Below are 17402 nucleotides of genomic sequence, written 5' to 3' on the forward strand. Positions count from 1 at the left end.
TGCTGTGTTTGAAAATACCACTTTTTGAGTGACAAGGGCTGGGGGATTCCAGGAGACAGCCAAAAGATGGTCTACCCAAAAGGACAATAAAACTGTTTTGGCTTTCCAAAGGATCACTAAGGTTCAGGGTCTTCAACTATACCTGACAACTGACATTAATTGCTTCTCAAGAATGCTCTTCTCCAGATTTAGATTGGGCTTCTTTTTTCGGCTAATTACTTTCCCCTCTTGCAATGATTGGTCCCGAAACCTGCTCCCTTGCCCTTGTGATGATATTGCACCCCAAACGAATATTCATTGCATACTTTTCTGTAAATACTATCAAGTACCTAGAAAATCCTTACTGAAACCTCTACTGAAGACCTGGGGACTGCGGTCTTGTCTTGTAAGGATGCTTTTGTTCGTTTACAACAATTGGAGAACAAGGAAGTGATACTTATTGTGGAAAAGTTTTTAAAATTGCTGCTAAGGTTCAGGAAGTCGATATGATACATGAATTTTTATAATTATTTATTGTCTATATATTCTTTTTAATATCTCTTTTATTGCTAATGACAACTCCTTTGTTTCTTGTGAAGCTATGTTCTTCTGGCATTTTATAGTCTTATATGTGGTTTTTTAATTGCAATTCGATTATTGTAATGTGTGCTTTTATGATATCCTTGTGATTATCGAATAAAGCTTATTTGATTTGATTTGATTTGACAGGGTGAGTCACCACAGGGCTGAACAGAGCTATCTGCATGTAGATGGGTGGGAGTAGTTCCACCTGGGACCTGAGTAGGCCTGTGCCTGCCTACCACAATGCTGGCTCCACCTCTGTTGTGGGTCTGATGTCCCAGGCCCACACTGTCAAAGGGAAGAAGGAGTCTTGTCAATAAAGTGCTCCAGGAAAGCACATAACTGGTTTGGACTGGGTACAGGTCCTTTTGCCTCCAAAGGACAAATGATTTGCTAGTATAAATATGGGGGCCCAGACCCCAGAACTTTAGATCACTTTTGGGAAACAAGAAGAACCTTTGGTGAGGAGAGAAACCAGAGGAACTGAGGAGGAGACTATCCCTAAGCTGAGTGCTGTTTGGGGGATTGGCCTGCAGTGGTTGCCTGACTGCCAAAGAAAGGAAAAAGGACTTTATGCTACTTTTGAATTCAAATTGTAAAGGATCTCCAAGGGCTTGAGATAGAGCTTGCCACCTGCTGAAGTCTCAGGGGCAACAGACTTTACCCACCAGCTCCCCAACAGTTCCTTTGAAGTGCCTGCTGTTGTGTTGGGCCTTCTGAGGGACTGCGTGTTGCAAGGAGCTGGAAGCGCGACTCACGAAGAAGAAGCACGGCGCTGCCGCAGCCGCTGTCGTCACATCACTGAAGAAGGGTGTCGCCACTGCTGCTGTCGCTTCACCTCTCAGAAGCGCCTCGCATCCCCAGAGAAGAGTGTCGCTGTCACATCAGACACCGTCGCATCATTGGAGAAGCGTGTCGCCGCCGCAGCCGCTGTTGTCGCATCACCGAAAAAGGGTGTCACCGCTGCCACTGTCGCATCGCGTGGCTGAAGCGTCTCGCATCCCAGGAGAAGAGTGTCGCCGTCGCATCAGACGCCATCGCACCACCAGAGAAGCATGTCGCAGGTACTGTCGTGGCTCAGGAGAATCGTTGAGTCACCGCACGGCCATCGGGCGAGCACGCATCGTGTCGCATCAAGAAGAAGACACCATTTTTGGTTCATTGCATCGGATCTTCATCAAATCCCGGCACTGCTGGTCGCATCGCCATGGAAGCGCAGTAAGAAACCGACGCATCACCTCCCCACGTGGAGAAGAACTAACACATCCCCTACGCAGCAGTAGGGAACCAACGCATCACCGTTCTTGCGTGTAAGGAACCAACACATCACCTTCCCTGCAACACTTTACATTGAACTTAAAGTGTTGCATTTTACATCTAAAGAGAACTAAGCTATTTCTACCATTTTGAAGTACAGCATTGTGGGTTTTTGTCGTTTGTGGTCTTGTGTTAAGTCTATATAAAAATACTTATTTTTATACTACAACTTGTGTGGTGTCCATTTGTAGTGCTGTCACTGGGTTACTGTATGTGTTCAAAAATGCTTTACTCACTGCCTCTGAGATAAGCCTGTCTGCTCGTGCCAAGCTACGAACGGGGTGAGCAGGGGTTATTTTAGGAGTGTATCCCCTTACCCTGCCTAGACACAAGGGTCCCTATTTGGTCAAAGGTACCTACCACTGCCAACTAGAGTCCCCCAAATCTAACACAGAAGAACAAAGGTAGCCCCTAGATACAATGCTGAAGTCTCTGTCCACCAGGTCAATTGATCCCAGATCATAGGGATACCAGCTTCATAGTCATCTGATGCTGGAGACTATTGGTGTACAATTTGGAAAATCACCTTCCCCAGATCGAGGTGAACCCAAGTAATGATAAAAGCTGTAGTCACTTAAACAGGAAGTCAATAAAACAAAAAATGATAACTTTCCTCCTTGCTGACTACATGAGTTCAAAACGTAACACAGAAGAAAAAGGAAGAAGAGTTATTATTACCATATCACCCTGGATCCTGAGCAAATCTCTCACTAAAGCTTCCTGCTTGTCCAGAAGATTCGGATCAGAAATCCTATGTCCTGTAACATCCAGTAGACATCTTTGGCGTGAGCCTGATGTAGAGGAAGAGCACATGCCTGTATCAAAAGATGTCAAGGTAAGGATAGATATTTATTCCCTTGTTGTGTAGAAATGCCATCATCAGAACCAAAACCTTTGTAAACAGTCTTGAGAGACTGTTAGGCAAAAAGGAAAAATACAGAATTGCCAATGATTTGTTCCCACAAAGAGCCTGAGTAACCTTTGAAATGACAGAGCCATCGGAATGTGCAGGAAACCATCTTGTAAATCTATCTTTCTTAGAAAATCTCCCTGAGATGTCAAGGGAATTTTCTGTTTCACCGATGTCTTCCTGAAATGACTAGTGGGAATAAACCAGTTGAGGACCTTTAGGCCTATGATCATGCAGAAATCTCCTGAAACCTTCTGTACCAGAAAACTCTAGAATACCAATCCATTTCCCACAGCGTCTGAGGAATCTGCACAATTGCCTTCTTTTGAATCTGACACAATACTGTCAAACAAAAATTAATTCTTGATCTGATTGGAAAGAAGGACAGTAGGAAGGAAACTGTTCCTTGTAGAAGTGAAAATCTATGTTGTGTATCTCCTCGCACAATCTTGTCTGAAACTGGTGATGTCCGGAAATCTTGAAAATATTTCTGATGACCACCAACAGGAATCAAGCCAGTTAGATCCTCAGCATAGTTGGGATTGTTGCTTTGGATTCAGTTTTCCTCCCAAGGACTGACAAGAAGGCTTATTAACCTGATGTCTAGGTTGAAAAGGAGAAGTTGTATCTCTTGCTTCTGTTTATATCAAAATGTCTCCTACTTTTATCAAAGCTTCTATGCTTGTTCCTGAAGGGCTGGGTATCTTTTAGATTTTTGTATGATTAAAGCAAACTCTCCTCCAGTTCCCCACCAAACAACTTAACTTAGCACCTGCAGAGGGCATTTGGAGAACACACTTCTTCTGTGAAGAATTCACCTTCCAACTCCTCAAATTAATGTGTCCTCTAGCTGCCGCCACTCTAGGCGGAAGCCATATCTTAGGCTCCGATGCTATCAAACGCTACCTCTGAAATGAACTTAGCCTGCACCTCCATGTGCATCAGCAGTTGGGAACCCTCCTGCCCCTCTTGGACTGCTTCAGAAAGAGATTTAAAGTCTTTGACCAAAGACTGAGAAGCATAAGCAGAATAGATTTCTGATCTCATAGGCAGGATCAATCCAGCATAAGCCCTCCTAACCTAATAGCATCTTTGACCTTCTTATCCACAGGATCAGAAACTGTACATTCCTTAGTCAAGAGCGAAGAGTGTCCTGACAAATAAGCCAGAAGGGGATCAATGGATAAAGTCTGAGGAAGTTCAAAATTCCCTTGGCCCAATGGCTAGATCCTTCACATAAAATGAGGAACCGTTACCCTGTCCTGATCTTTCCATTCCCTCTGGAAAAAGATCCAAAATGTCTAGAATCACAGGAAGATTAGTAATTTAAAGCCTGTGAAATTGCAAAAACCAATCAGCACAAGAAGCAGGCTGCTCCGAGTCCATATGAAGTTGCAGGTTGGAAGACAGGTAAGAGATACATGCTTCCTCTCTTCTTTTTGTATTTATTTCCCTCTAAGAGAGGCAGAATCGTCTGGAAATCCCAGTTCTTCTTCCTCATAATCAGGAGAGGCCCAAGATGATGTGGACGAAGGGGAAGAAATCGAAAATTGGATTGAAATTGAAGAAGGAGAAGACTGGTGAGGAGAACAGGTCTTTCCCAATATAGCTCATAGGCTTCAGAGAGCGATCTAACCATCTCCTGCAGCTTCCTATCTGGAATTAGAGAAATTCAAGTTGTTGCCAAGAGAGCAATCCCTAACTCCATGTAAAGCCCTCTCCCCAGGAGAAGGAGGAGAAAGATGATGACTCTTTGGTGAATGCTTGCCCATCTTGACACCCAAGCACCAAAACAAAAAGAACAGACTTAAGATGAACCTTTTTATACCTCTTTCGGGCCTTGGTGGACAAACGTATATCAACTGCTCAGTGTACTAATTAGACCAATATTAGCCCATGTATTAGAATTAGCATCTAACACTAACACTATGAAATACACATTTGATAGATTCTATAATTTCTTTTTATTTTTTAATTAAAAACAAGGTCCTAGGCATTACAAATTCTAAAAACACCTTTTTACAATCCCATTAAAAACATATACAATAACATCACATTTGTGTCGATATGTATTTCATCAATCTATTACAGACGTAATCTAAAATCCTCATAGACACTATATCATAAAAAAGAGACAAACAACAGACACTACTATTTGTCATGAATATACACATCAGGGAAAAGATTTTTCAAAGCTAATCCTGAAAGTGCAACAATTCAAACAGTAAAACATCAAAAACACTACACAAAAAGATCCCAGACCAAGTTTAGAAAACTACAGTACAGTTTAATAACTAAAACAAGACCAAAATTACAAAAATCCAAATAGTAAACAGGAGTTATTGAATTTAAAAGTTTATAGTGATGTATAGTACCAAAAAACCACATAGGGCTATTGGCGGATATATGGTGGTGCCGGACCAGGAAAAAATTGCAAGTTCAGCCCGACCGTGATGGAGCACGGGCCAAAACTACCAGGACCAACTACCGGGACCAAGTTAGGCCCGCTGAACAGAGTACTTTAAATCCTGGTTGTGGAACGGTGTGCAAATCCGCGTAGATGATGCGTTATGCAGCAGAGGCAATGCACCGGTTCCGATATGTGGTGAGGCTGCAGTGTGAGGTTCTGTACCGTCGACGTCAAAGACCCTATTGACTGGTCTCGCGATGAGAAGTCCGGTGTCAAGGATGCGATGCGCAACCGAGGTGATGCGTCGGTTCTGAAGAGCAGAGAAGCTGCGATGCATAATTTTAGCTTCATTGTCAAGGCTGCCATTGATGAGGGCTATGAGGAGCTTGTGCCGAGGAAAGCATCGAGCAGTGGCAGTTCTGAAGGTGATGCATCAGTCCCAAGATGCGGGGAGGCAGCGGTGATGAGAGTGTTTTGCATCGGGTGCAATCCACACATCAGTGGTGATTTGTAAATTCCGCTCTGGGTTGCGCCTCTCAGTCATGGACATGCATCTGTTCTGCTCGGGGATGCATCACTCAGCCGAGAAGATGTGTTGATTCCACTGGCAAGCACCTTAGGTCCACTTCTAAGTATTTACAAATGGGGTGGTACCACTTGGTAGGGTGGACTCACAGATGGCAGAGTCCAGATGCAGGGTTTGGAAGCCTGTTATGTCCTGGAGGCTTCAGATCAGGAGCCCAGCCAACTAGCCTTTGGAGTTACTCTGGGTTCTGGGATCAAGTGATGCAGGTCCAGTCCTTCTCACCAGGGCAGGAGGGCAGAAGGCAGCATAGCAGCACAGCAGGGCAGGAGTCCAGGAGAGTGCAGTCCATCCAAGTGGCTGTCCACTCAGTTCTTTTTTCTTGGCAGAGTATCCATAGGTCCGGAAGTGTACTGTAGTGGTGGTGTCTGAGAATCAGTACTTATACCCAGTGGTGCTTTTGAAGTGGGGAGACTTCAAAGACATGCTTTTGAAGTGCACAGAGCTCCTCCCTTCCTGCCCTGGCTCCAGACTCACTACAGAGGGATATGCAGCCCTTTTTGTTAGGACAGGACACAGCCTATTCAAGTTTTTGTGAGGCTGTGCCTATCTCCTCCTTCCCTTCCTGCCAGATATGGCCCATTTAAACACACCTAAGCTCCCATTGTTTGTGGCTGTCTAGGGGGGATTTAAAAAGCACAAGTGCCAAGCAAACACACAGTCATGTGATCAGGGATAGGCTACAGGCACCACATGACTAAAGCATGAAAATACCAACTTTCATAAAATGGTATTTTCAGAATTGTAATTTAAAATCAAAACTTCATTATAAGTTAGGATTTTAAATTAGGATTCCAGAGACACTAAACCTGGAACTGTGATATCTTTCCATTTGGAAATTATGCTTATAAAATGTAATAAGGTAATCCCAATGTTATCATTGGGATTTCCATCGTGTAACCCCAGAGATGTTGGCCCAGGCAGCTGAGGCCCATCCCTGCCTTCTTGTGGGTGATCTAGACAGGGATCTGCAGACCATGCAAGACTGGCTATTGGATAGGCTAAACGATCTTGCCCCGGAAGTAACATCTCGCCCGACACCGAAACGGGTCTCTGCACCTTGGTTTACCGCTGCACTGTCGGCTACGCGGCAGCAGTGCAAGGTAGCCGAAAGAGCCTGGCGGGCGCAATATGACACTGGCGCCAAGTTGACATACAAAACGGTGGTTAAGGCTTATCACCGGGATATCCGTTTGGAAAAAAAAGCCTATCTAGCCAGGAGAATTGATGCTGCGTCCAACTCTTGCAAGGAGATTTTCTCCATTGTAAGAGAATTCACCACACCTTGGTCCAACACCTCGGACCAAAAACCATCTGGCACCTGGGCCACGGACCTTGCTGACTTTTTTACGAGCAAGATCCAACGCATTCAGGAGTCATTCCTGGCACCAGTGTCTGCGGGCCAGACTGAACCCGACATTACCACACTGCCACAGGCCGGGCCAGGGGCGACGTTGAGTGTGTTTCCTTCTATCTCTGCTCCGGACTCTCTGGCTCTTATGGGCAATCTAAAATCGGGTTCTCCTCTTGACCCATGCCCTGCTAAATTTCTGGCGAAAGTCGCGGAGGTGATCAACCCGTTGGCTAATCCGCTCTTAAATCGTTCGCTGAGGCTCGGCGTGGTCCCGCAGGCCTGGAAGCAGGCGATGGTGATTCCACTGCTTAAAAAATCTGGCCTAGATCCGAAGGCCCCGGTTAATTATAGGCCCATCTCTCTGCTGCCGGCCCTCACGAAGATTCTGGAAAAGCACGTCCAAGGCGTGCTCTCCAACTTTCTTGAATCTCATGAGATTCTGCACGCCACCCAATCGGGCTTTCGTCCCCATCTCAGTACTGAGACAGCGCTCCTGGAGGTCTCGGAAACCATTAAAGGGGTTCTGGACTCTGGGGGCAAAGTCATGCTGGTGATGTTAGATCTGTCGGCGGCGTTCGACACCGTTCCCCATGATGGTCTTCTCGCCAGATTTTTCGAGATTGGCCTACGGGGGACGGTGTTCGACTGGTTTTCTTCTTTCCTAGCCGGCCGCCGGCAGTCGATCTGGGCCCCGCCGGATTCCGCCGTGATGCCGCCTCTGGGAGTCGGGGTCCCTCAGGGTTCTATTTTGAGCCCGACCCTCTTTAACATCATTATGACCCCATTGGCGGCGCTGGTGGAGTCGCATGGTGCCCAGATCGTATCCTATGCGGATGACACCCAGCTCCTCTTCTCTTGTAAGAGAGGAGGCGACTTTGATGTGGAGAGTATTCGGGATTGCCTTGGGGCTGTTTTTCACTGGTTCCATCTAAACAGCCTTAAGTGCAATTCCGACAAGTCCGAAGTTCTTTTCTTTGGGTGCGACACAGAACCAGACTGGCAGACCTGGTGGCCACGGGATATGTTCCCTCCGTCCTGCTCCTCTCAGGTCGCTAAGAATCTGGGGGTGAAGATGGATAACAGGCTTTCCTTAAAATGCCAGATCCTGGGGGTGTCGGGCATTTGCTTTGGCATCCTCAGGATGTTGCGGAGGTTTCTTCCTCTGTTATCCGTGGAACATAGGACGCTGACTGTCCAGGCTCTGATCGGGTCCAGGTTGGATTATTCCAACGTTCTTTACCTGGGCCTCCCAGAGTACTTGTTGCAGCGGCTGCAAGTGGCACAGAATGCCGCTGCCAGGGCAGTCTTTGGCCTTAGCAGGCGCTCCAGGGCCTCGGGTTTGTTGGCAACGTTACACTGGCTTCCTATCCGCAAGAGGATTGCCTTTAAGGCGCTGACCTTGGCCTACAAAGCCCTTCACAAGGAGGGAGCCAAGTACCTCCAAAAGAGACTGGTCTTTTATCATCCGACCAGGTCTCTAAGGTCGGAAGCCTTGCACCTTGCGGTTGTCCCCCGGGTAAAGAAAGCGCGCCTTGGAGGCCGCTCTTTCGGACTGCTGGCATCTCAGCTGTGGAACTCTTTACCACTGGCCCTACGGGGAGCGACCAGCCTACTGGCTTTCAGGAAGGGCCTCAAAACGTGGCTGTTCACTCAGTAGCCGGTCTCCCGCGAACCTCCGGCCCATTCTTCTGTTAGTTTTTATCTTGGTGTTATGTTTCTTATGTTGCAGTATTGTCTCTTTCTCCATTAAAGCGCCGGGACACTCTTTTTGAGTAGCCGTGCGCTATAGAAATAAATAAATAACATAACATAACATAACATAACATCATATTAGAAATATAAGCTTTGTAGTAGTGAAAAATGTAATTAACAGATTTTCAATACAAAGGCATGTAAAACATAAAAGTACATGTCCTGCCTTTTAGAGGCATAGCACCCTGGGTTTTCTAGGTCCTACCATAGGGGTGAGTTATATGTATAAAAAGGGAAGGTTTAGGCCTGGCATAAGGTTTATTTTGCCAGGTGGGAATGGCAGTGTAAACTGCGCACACAGGCTGAGCAACAGCAGACCTGAAACATGGTTAGAGGACTACTTAGGTGGGTGGCACAAGAAGTTCTGTAGGCCCACTACTAGCATTTAATTTACAGGTCATGTGCACATGTAGTGCACTTTACTAGGGACTATAATTAATTAAATATACCAATTGCGTATGGGTCATTTATACCCTGTTTTAGGGGAGAGTGCACAAGCACTTTAGCAGTGGTTAACAGTGGTAAAGAGTGCAGAGTCGGATACCAGCACAAACAAGGTCAGAAACGTGGAGGGTGAATGCAAAGGTTGGGAGGAAAAACACACTAAGCCTCTCCAGTCTGCGTACATAATTTAACATCTATATACGCGGATGATATCCTATTATATCTCAAAGACCTGGAGGCAGATCACACGGTTCTTTATGAAATATTTAGCCGATTCGAAGAGTTGTCCGGCTTGGCTATCAACCCTGTAAAATCGAACGGCTTCTATTTTCGGGACGCGCAACACCCTGCCTCCATAAGCTTTGGTGGGCACTGCATAACAGTGGCCCAGACCACGTTTAAGTACCTAGGAATACAGGTATACAGGACACCGGAGGATACATTAGATGGCAATCGTAAGAGAGCAATAACACGCCTCAGGAACAGTGTGGGATTCTGGACGTCCTTGCCCCTGTCTGTTATGGGAAGAGTAGCAATTTCTAAGATGGTCATGCTTCCCCGTTTATTGCCCGTGATAGTCCCCCAACAGATATTTAATACACTCAATAACATCTTGATTAACCTTATATGGGTCTCCGGTCAACGACGTATCAGTCTCCGGAAACTGCAATTGGGGACCAGATCAGGAGGCCTGGGTGTCCCTGATTTTCGAGGGTACTACTACGCCAGTCAACTCCAGTGGCTTTCCTATTGGGTGGCTGGTAGAAATCTCTATGAGATTGACTTTTCACCGGAGCGACTGGCACGAGGAGAGTTACACTCCCTGCTGTTGCCGAGAAGCAGGATCCCCCCGGACAGTCACCCGCTCCTTCACGCGGCCTTGATATGCTGGAGAAGAGCACTAGCATACACCTCATCGACAAAGCCATAGGCGGCGAACATTCCCTTACTGGGTATTCCGACACCGCAAGGCAGGACCACAGGGCAGGTACTGCGCTCCTGGGTAGAGAATGGGATAGAGGAGGTGGGCGCATTCTTTGGGGACGGGACCCTGCTGGACCATGAGTCCTTTCAACAGATCACAGACGCCCCTCCCCAGATTGTACTTATTGCATGCCGCAATATCTCATTACATCCAGAACACTTGGGTGCCACAGCGACTCCAGCCCACACAACACGAGTAGGTCCACTTAATATACTATATGGGGGCAGGGGGACACCTGGTACGATGGTTGTATACTGGGATCAGGGAACATGCAGCCATTCCACTCACAACAATTAGAGATACTTGGGCTCAGGCTACAGATGCAGCACTGACAGAAAAGGCCTGGCAGATTATCATCGAGCATCCCAGGCGAGTGTCATGGAATGTTAAATTTAGATTCATACAAGTAATGGTGCTGCATAGGGCGTATCTAACCCCAAAAAGACTGCATAAGATGTTCCCGGACTCCTCACACACATGCCCACACTGCAGGGAAGAAGAGGCCGGATTCCTCCACATGCTTTGGGCCTGTGCACGCCTGCGGGGATACTGGATAGAGATATGTCAGGTATTGGAGACCGTTACTCAGATGCCGGTACCTGTGGAAGCTCTATACTGCTTAGTGGGGCTGCGTAAACGACCCAAACAGTGAAGGCTAAGTTGAAATTCTTAGATCTGGCCCTCTTATTAGCGGTCAGGGCTTTGACAATGAGATGGAAATCCCCCAGGACACCCCAAGTGTCCATGTGGCAGGCGGACCTAGTGAAATGGGGCCGGGCGGAGGGGTCAGCTCTTAGAAAAGAAGAAGAGAAAGGACAGCGGAAGTATCCCACAGCACAGGACTGGGAGGTAATGCTGATGGATTTGAAGGGGATGGACCTTATACCGTCACAAGGAGACAGGGTGTGATACCTACTAGGGGTATCGAGCTGGAGGGACAAGTAATTATGATGCCCGAGGCAGCGTACAGGACACGTGTATACCTAAGTTACGATCTACATGGTTACATCATGAATCAGGAGGCACTATACTGCAGTTATTTCACTATGACCAGGAGACGATGGAGGGATTGGTTGGGACTGTTGGGGAGGGACGGGAGGGGCAAGAGCTGTTTTTTCTTTGATATGTTTAGTGGAGCTGAAGGACTAATGCAGGCTCTACCCATAGTGGAGCTGAAAGGACATGTCACTACACACGAACACGAGAATGTTGGACATTATCCGGACTCATGTATAAACTATTAGTCAGCCTCACATGTTGCAGGGAGGAATGTAAGCACTATGATGACAGATATGATGTTTTGTTTCTTTGGCTCTTGGTTGGGGAGAAAAGATGAAAATGAGACTGATGAAAGATACATGTATTAATACGTAAAAGTGTTACCTTGTTGTAATCAGTCTTGAATAAAGAGTTTTAAAAAAAAAATTTAAAAAGCCTCTCCAGTCTAACAGAGATGACGTTGAGTTTTTCCTGGGATGTCATTACCTGCTTGAATCATATATAAAGGACGCATTGGTGAGTTATGAATGGGGCGCAAAGCAATCATTCCCTTACTTTTTTCTCACAGTCATCAGCATTCTGTACAATGTTGTCATTGACTTTTTTCTCTTTGCAGCTAGATTTATCTATGGATTCTTTTTCTGGTATTCATTGCTTGACTCTTCTCTCTGCCATGATGCTAGGGAGAATTTGGTGCTTTGCTTATCTATTGCTGCATAAATCTTAGTCTTCATTCAAGAGCCAACAGGGTTATTTCCCTTTGACACCTTTTACATGGACTGCCAAATGCAGGTGGCACTGTGGCTACTGGAAGGAGTCACCATTTTGTCAGGCAATCAAGAAGGAAACTTAACAGACCCTCACAGCCTCTGTCCTTGACGTGCCAATTTTGGATTTGATTTCAGAAATGTAATATTTGAAATTCGGGCAAAGTAAAGTCTTGTGGCTATCATGTAGGCCCTGAGCTGCATTAAAAATTGTAAGCATTTACTATTTTATATGTTTTACTCCCATGGGTTCCAAGTAACATCAAAGACATCCCTGATTTCATGAGATCTTTTTCTCAAAAACTACAATGTTAACATTTATATTCTGTTCTATCTCTGTGCCACCTCTAAATATAGTAGATGCCTGTGTCACCCTCAGGTACAGTAGATGATTGCTTGATGAATACCTCAATGAGTGGAATGTTCGCTGCTGAAAAAGGGGCAATTGACAGGTTAGAAGATCAAATCCTGGTATGGCCTGCTGAGCTGTCCTTTCTCCCAAAGATGGGTAAACCCAGTAGCATTACATTGGGTAATAATAACACCTGATATTGACGGTGCCTAAAAATGATACAAGTGGACTATATAAAACACAATGTATCATTATCCCTCTCTGTCACATGAATGTTGAGGAGGTGTCACTCTTGTTTCTTTTGAACCTCACCATTCCCTGGCAGGCAACAGCTGAACTCTGTGTCTTCTCACTCCTCCCACATCCCTTATGTCTAAAGCGAGTGACCTAGGAAATTTCAGCTGCTGGTCCCTGCTGTACTGAGCTCCCAGACTGCATGATTTGAATACACAGGGAGGTAGTGAGGCAGACCAACTAACAGGAATGATGTGTGTGGGTTCTTATCACTGACTGCTGTTCCCCCTGCCCCTGAATCCTAATGCCTCCTGCCCCCTCCCCTAATTGGAAACTTGCAAATCTCAGAATCAGCCTAGATTCATACATATTCACATCTCACTATAAAGTGGGTACAAGACCCGGTGTTCCAGCATTCTGAAGGTCACGGATATAGACTACCTTGAATACTTAGAACCTGTACTTTTCAATCTCAGAGCAGAGTTGTGAGTACTGCCATGAAGAGCCACTTCCTGAGACCAAAAACTGCTTGAAATCAGATTAGATATTCACTGTCACAGCTCAGAAAGAGTGGAAGACACAGTCACTATGTCACCCAACATGGGAATTCTGGGGCAGCATGAGCACTAGTCTGCACTATGCAGATCATTCTGGGATTCGCAACTGAACCAAATTCTCAGCTGAGTGTTGAACACTTTGCGGTGGGTTTGTGTCACTTTTGTGCCACACACTTGGCATAAAGCCTCAGGATATCTGGCCCGAAGGGTGCAGTCCGAAAGCACTTTGCAGCTTCCAGGCCCTCGTAAAAAAGTACTACATTTAACGATTTAACACAGGAAGCAGGGCAGAGCGCATAAGGGAGCGGGTAGTGGAGCAAAAAGATATCGCGTAAGGAGACAGAAGACAAAGGGGAGAGAGCAAGGAAAGATATGCACCCCATGGAGTGCTCAATGTAAAATAAAAAGGGTCCCCACGAGTATGCAGTGGAAGATTATGACTCATCCAATAAGAACACTGCAAGACTGAAATACCACAGGGCAGAACAAACACATGAATAGGGAGGGAAGCCATCAAGTAAAGAGCAGACAACTGAGTTAGATAACATAACCTTCCAATCATGAGAAAGAGCATGACCCAAACCCATTTTAAGTATATGTTATGTATTAGAAATATTAGATCTGTGCTGAGAAATCAGCTGTCTCTCTTCCTTCCACTATTCTTTCTCAATCGGCGCACAATTTAAAGTACCCCTTCCCCCTCATCCATAGCATGTACCTTGATGTCAGCTCCATCCACTTGAATACGGTGAGCAGTCAAAATATCGAAAATTAAATATCGACCTACACTAATATCGAGGTGATAATATCGAAGGGACAGAATATCGATGTTAAGAATATCGATGGACAGATATCGACCCTAAGGTAAGTAATATCGATTTTTTTTATATCTATGTAAGTAATATCGAAGTTAGTAATATCGATATCAAATATATCGATGTTACTAATATCGATATATATATTATTGTTATGTATTTTATTATGTACCTAATATGTATGTGTTATATGTGTTTTGTTAAGTGTTCTACTTTAAAAAAAATATATGTATAGAATTGTTATATGTTAATAATGTTTTATAAGTTATTTTAGTTTTTTAGTACTGTAGCGGGTTGTGGGTTTATAGGGGAATAGGTAGGAAAGTAATTTAATTATACTAAATTAATTATTAATTTTTAGGAATTATAAATTAATTTTAATTATTTTTTGCGTTTAAGTTCTGTAGCTGGTTGTGGGTTTATATGGGAATAGGGTGGGAAGTAATTTAATTGTAATTAAGTAATCATTTATTTTAATTAATTGGTATTGATAATTATATTATTGTTAACTAATTATTAATTGGTAATTATGTTTTTATTGATTGGAAATTAATTTTTATTTAGTGGTTAATTGATAATTATGTTTTTATTTATTTATTTATTTTGAAAGTTTTATAGAGCGCGAACAAGATCCTGACGGATATCAGAGCGCTATACAACCATTAAAAATTACTTATACATGAAATATAACATATCCACACATATGTACAAAACATATTGTAAAAGCGGCATAGTAAGATGTATCATCCAAATGTCTTGTGGTTGAGTGCGCGTGTGCATCTCGTCACAGGGTTTCAAAAGACCATATTCATGTGAATTTGGCCATGAGGATGGATTTTACTTCCTTTTTAAAAGAGGTAGTGGATGGGTTAAGTCTGGTTTCTGGGGGTAAGACATTCCATATTCTGGGCGGCATCCCAGAGAAGCATCTGTTATAGTTTTTTTCTTATGGAATATTTGTGGTTTCAGTAGTCATTTTTCTGCATTTCTTGAGGATCTGGATCCACCCGAGATCGTCAATTTCTGTGCCAGGTAGCTTGGTGTCTTGTGATGCATGGCTCTGTGCGTCATGCACACAATTTTAAGTTGAATTCTAGCCTCCAGGGGTAGCCAGTTCAGGGATTGTAGGTCCGGGGAGATGTGGGAGCTGCGTTTAGACCCAGTTATGCGCCTTGTTGCGCCGTTGATCTATGCCCCTAGTGGTGCAGTTGATGCTTTGGGTAGGCCACAGCGAGAGACACATCCGTATTCCACTCTAGGAATAACCAGAGCCTTTGTGTGGTAGGAAGGCTTTCAGTTTCCTCAGTGTGTTTATCTGGAAGTTTGCTCCCTTTGTGGCACTGCTGATATGTTTTTGCATGTTGAGGTTACTGTCTAAGGTTATTCCTAATGACTTAGCTGAGTCCACGATGGTGGGTTGAACGTTGAACGTTGAATGCCATAATATGTTTGATCCATTCTTGCATTTTGGGGATTTGGGCCGGTGGAGCTATTAGTAAGAATTCAGTCTTTAGGGCATTCAATTTGAGATGATTTTCTGCCAGCCAGGTTTGGGTATTCCTAAGCGCTGTATCAAGTCGTTTGATTTCCTCTAGGGTGTGGATCTTGAGGTATAGTTGTGTGTCGTCAGCATACATGTGATATTCAACGTTAGAGGTTTGTAGAATTTTGGTGAGAGGTTCGAAGAAGAGATTAAACAATGTTGGGGATAGTGCGGATCCTTGCGGGACTCCCAAAGATACTGGGACGGGCTTGGACAGGGTGTTATTGACTTTGAATTGTTGTGTCTGATTTTGGAGAAATGAAGTGAACCAGCTTAGCACTGTCCCAGATATGCCCATTCTGTGTTTCAGGAGGTCTAGCAGGTTCCCATGCATGACCGTATCGAAGGCCGAGGAGAGGTCAAGTAGGATGAGTATACAGGATCTGTTTTGATCAAGTATTTGCAGCGCATTGTCAATAATGTGTGTCATGGCTGATTCTGTACTAAGGCCTGCCGGAAACCTGATTGGTGTTTGTTGAGAAGGTTAAAGTGATCAACATGATTCATTAGCTGAAGATGCATAAATCTTTCCAGCAACTTGGCAAAGGTAGGGATATTGGAGATGGGGTGTTAGTTGTTAAGGTCCGCGGGGTCTGCCGTGGGTTTCTTTAGAATGGGTGAAACCTGGCCTACTTTGAGGGTATCTGGGATGCACCCCTGTTGAAGTGAACTGTTAATGATCTTGGATCAAAGCGGTAGCAGCAGTGGAGTAAGGTCTTTGACTGCGTTTGCCGGAAGCGGAAATTAGAATAACCAGCCCTGTTCGATGGGGAAGGGGCTCTGGGACAGTGCCCAGGACAACACTAGTCTGTGGATTTTAAGAGACTATATAATATTTAATGTGCTGTTGATGTACAGTGAGTGCTTTTATGAAATGCTATGTTTATCACCAAAGTTATTATTTGACCGGAAAAAAAGGGGGCGGAAGGGTGAACAGAGAGTCAACACACAGGGCAAAGGAGAGAACTCAAGAAAACACATATGCTCACTCCTATGTAGTGCTAAAAATAATAATAATTTCATTATCTGAATATGAGCGGTGGAAGGATACAAGTCATCCAATCAAAAGGGTGGTAGAGAAACTATGGTCCAGGAGAAGAAATAACACAAGAACGACAAAAGCCATCCAGTAAGAGACTAGCTAACTAGATTGACTTTAGAATCAACCAATTAAAAACAATTTCCTAACTCAAAGCCCACTGTTCAGTATTACCCACAAGAGGTCTTTTGACAAGTGCATTTTTTATTGGATTTAAATTGCTGTAAAACATTCTCTATGCACTTTCTTTTTCAGATATGTTGACAAAAAATCTTATGATAACCACACATTGAACTTCGTTATTTTCCCTTAAAACAAAATACCTGAGTAACTATTTATACTGTGTATTCAAAGTAGAATGCTTGTTAATTATTATACGTTTTGTGGACAGTGCTTGCCTAATAAGGCATTATGTGCATACTCTAGATGCCATTGATCTATGATTGAAAAAGGGGTTGTTTCTTCACAGATACCAGGATAGGGCACACATTTTGTAATTGCCTGAATGTGTTTCAGACTTGCTTTCCGTAAAGGCATGTAGTGAATACTTATGAATTCTCTTGTCCCATTCAAATGTTTTGTTTGATATTTTCACTGCCGAATGCTCTTAAAGGAGACTGAAGTTTAGAACCTGCTTCTGAAGCATATATCGTTGTAAAACGTGAACCACAGAAAAAGTGCCAGCATCTTTGATCTCTGCTCTTACAACGCAAACAACTGCAAAATCGCATCATAGTAAAATCCAATCCGTTGTAAGCCAAAAAACAAGTCCTAAACAAC

This window comes from Lissotriton helveticus, chromosome 2_2 (genome assembly GCF_964261635.1).
Source record: "Lissotriton helveticus chromosome 2_2, aLisHel1.1, whole genome shotgun sequence".
NCBI classification, from domain to species: domain Eukaryota; kingdom Metazoa; phylum Chordata; class Amphibia; order Caudata; family Salamandridae; genus Lissotriton; species Lissotriton helveticus.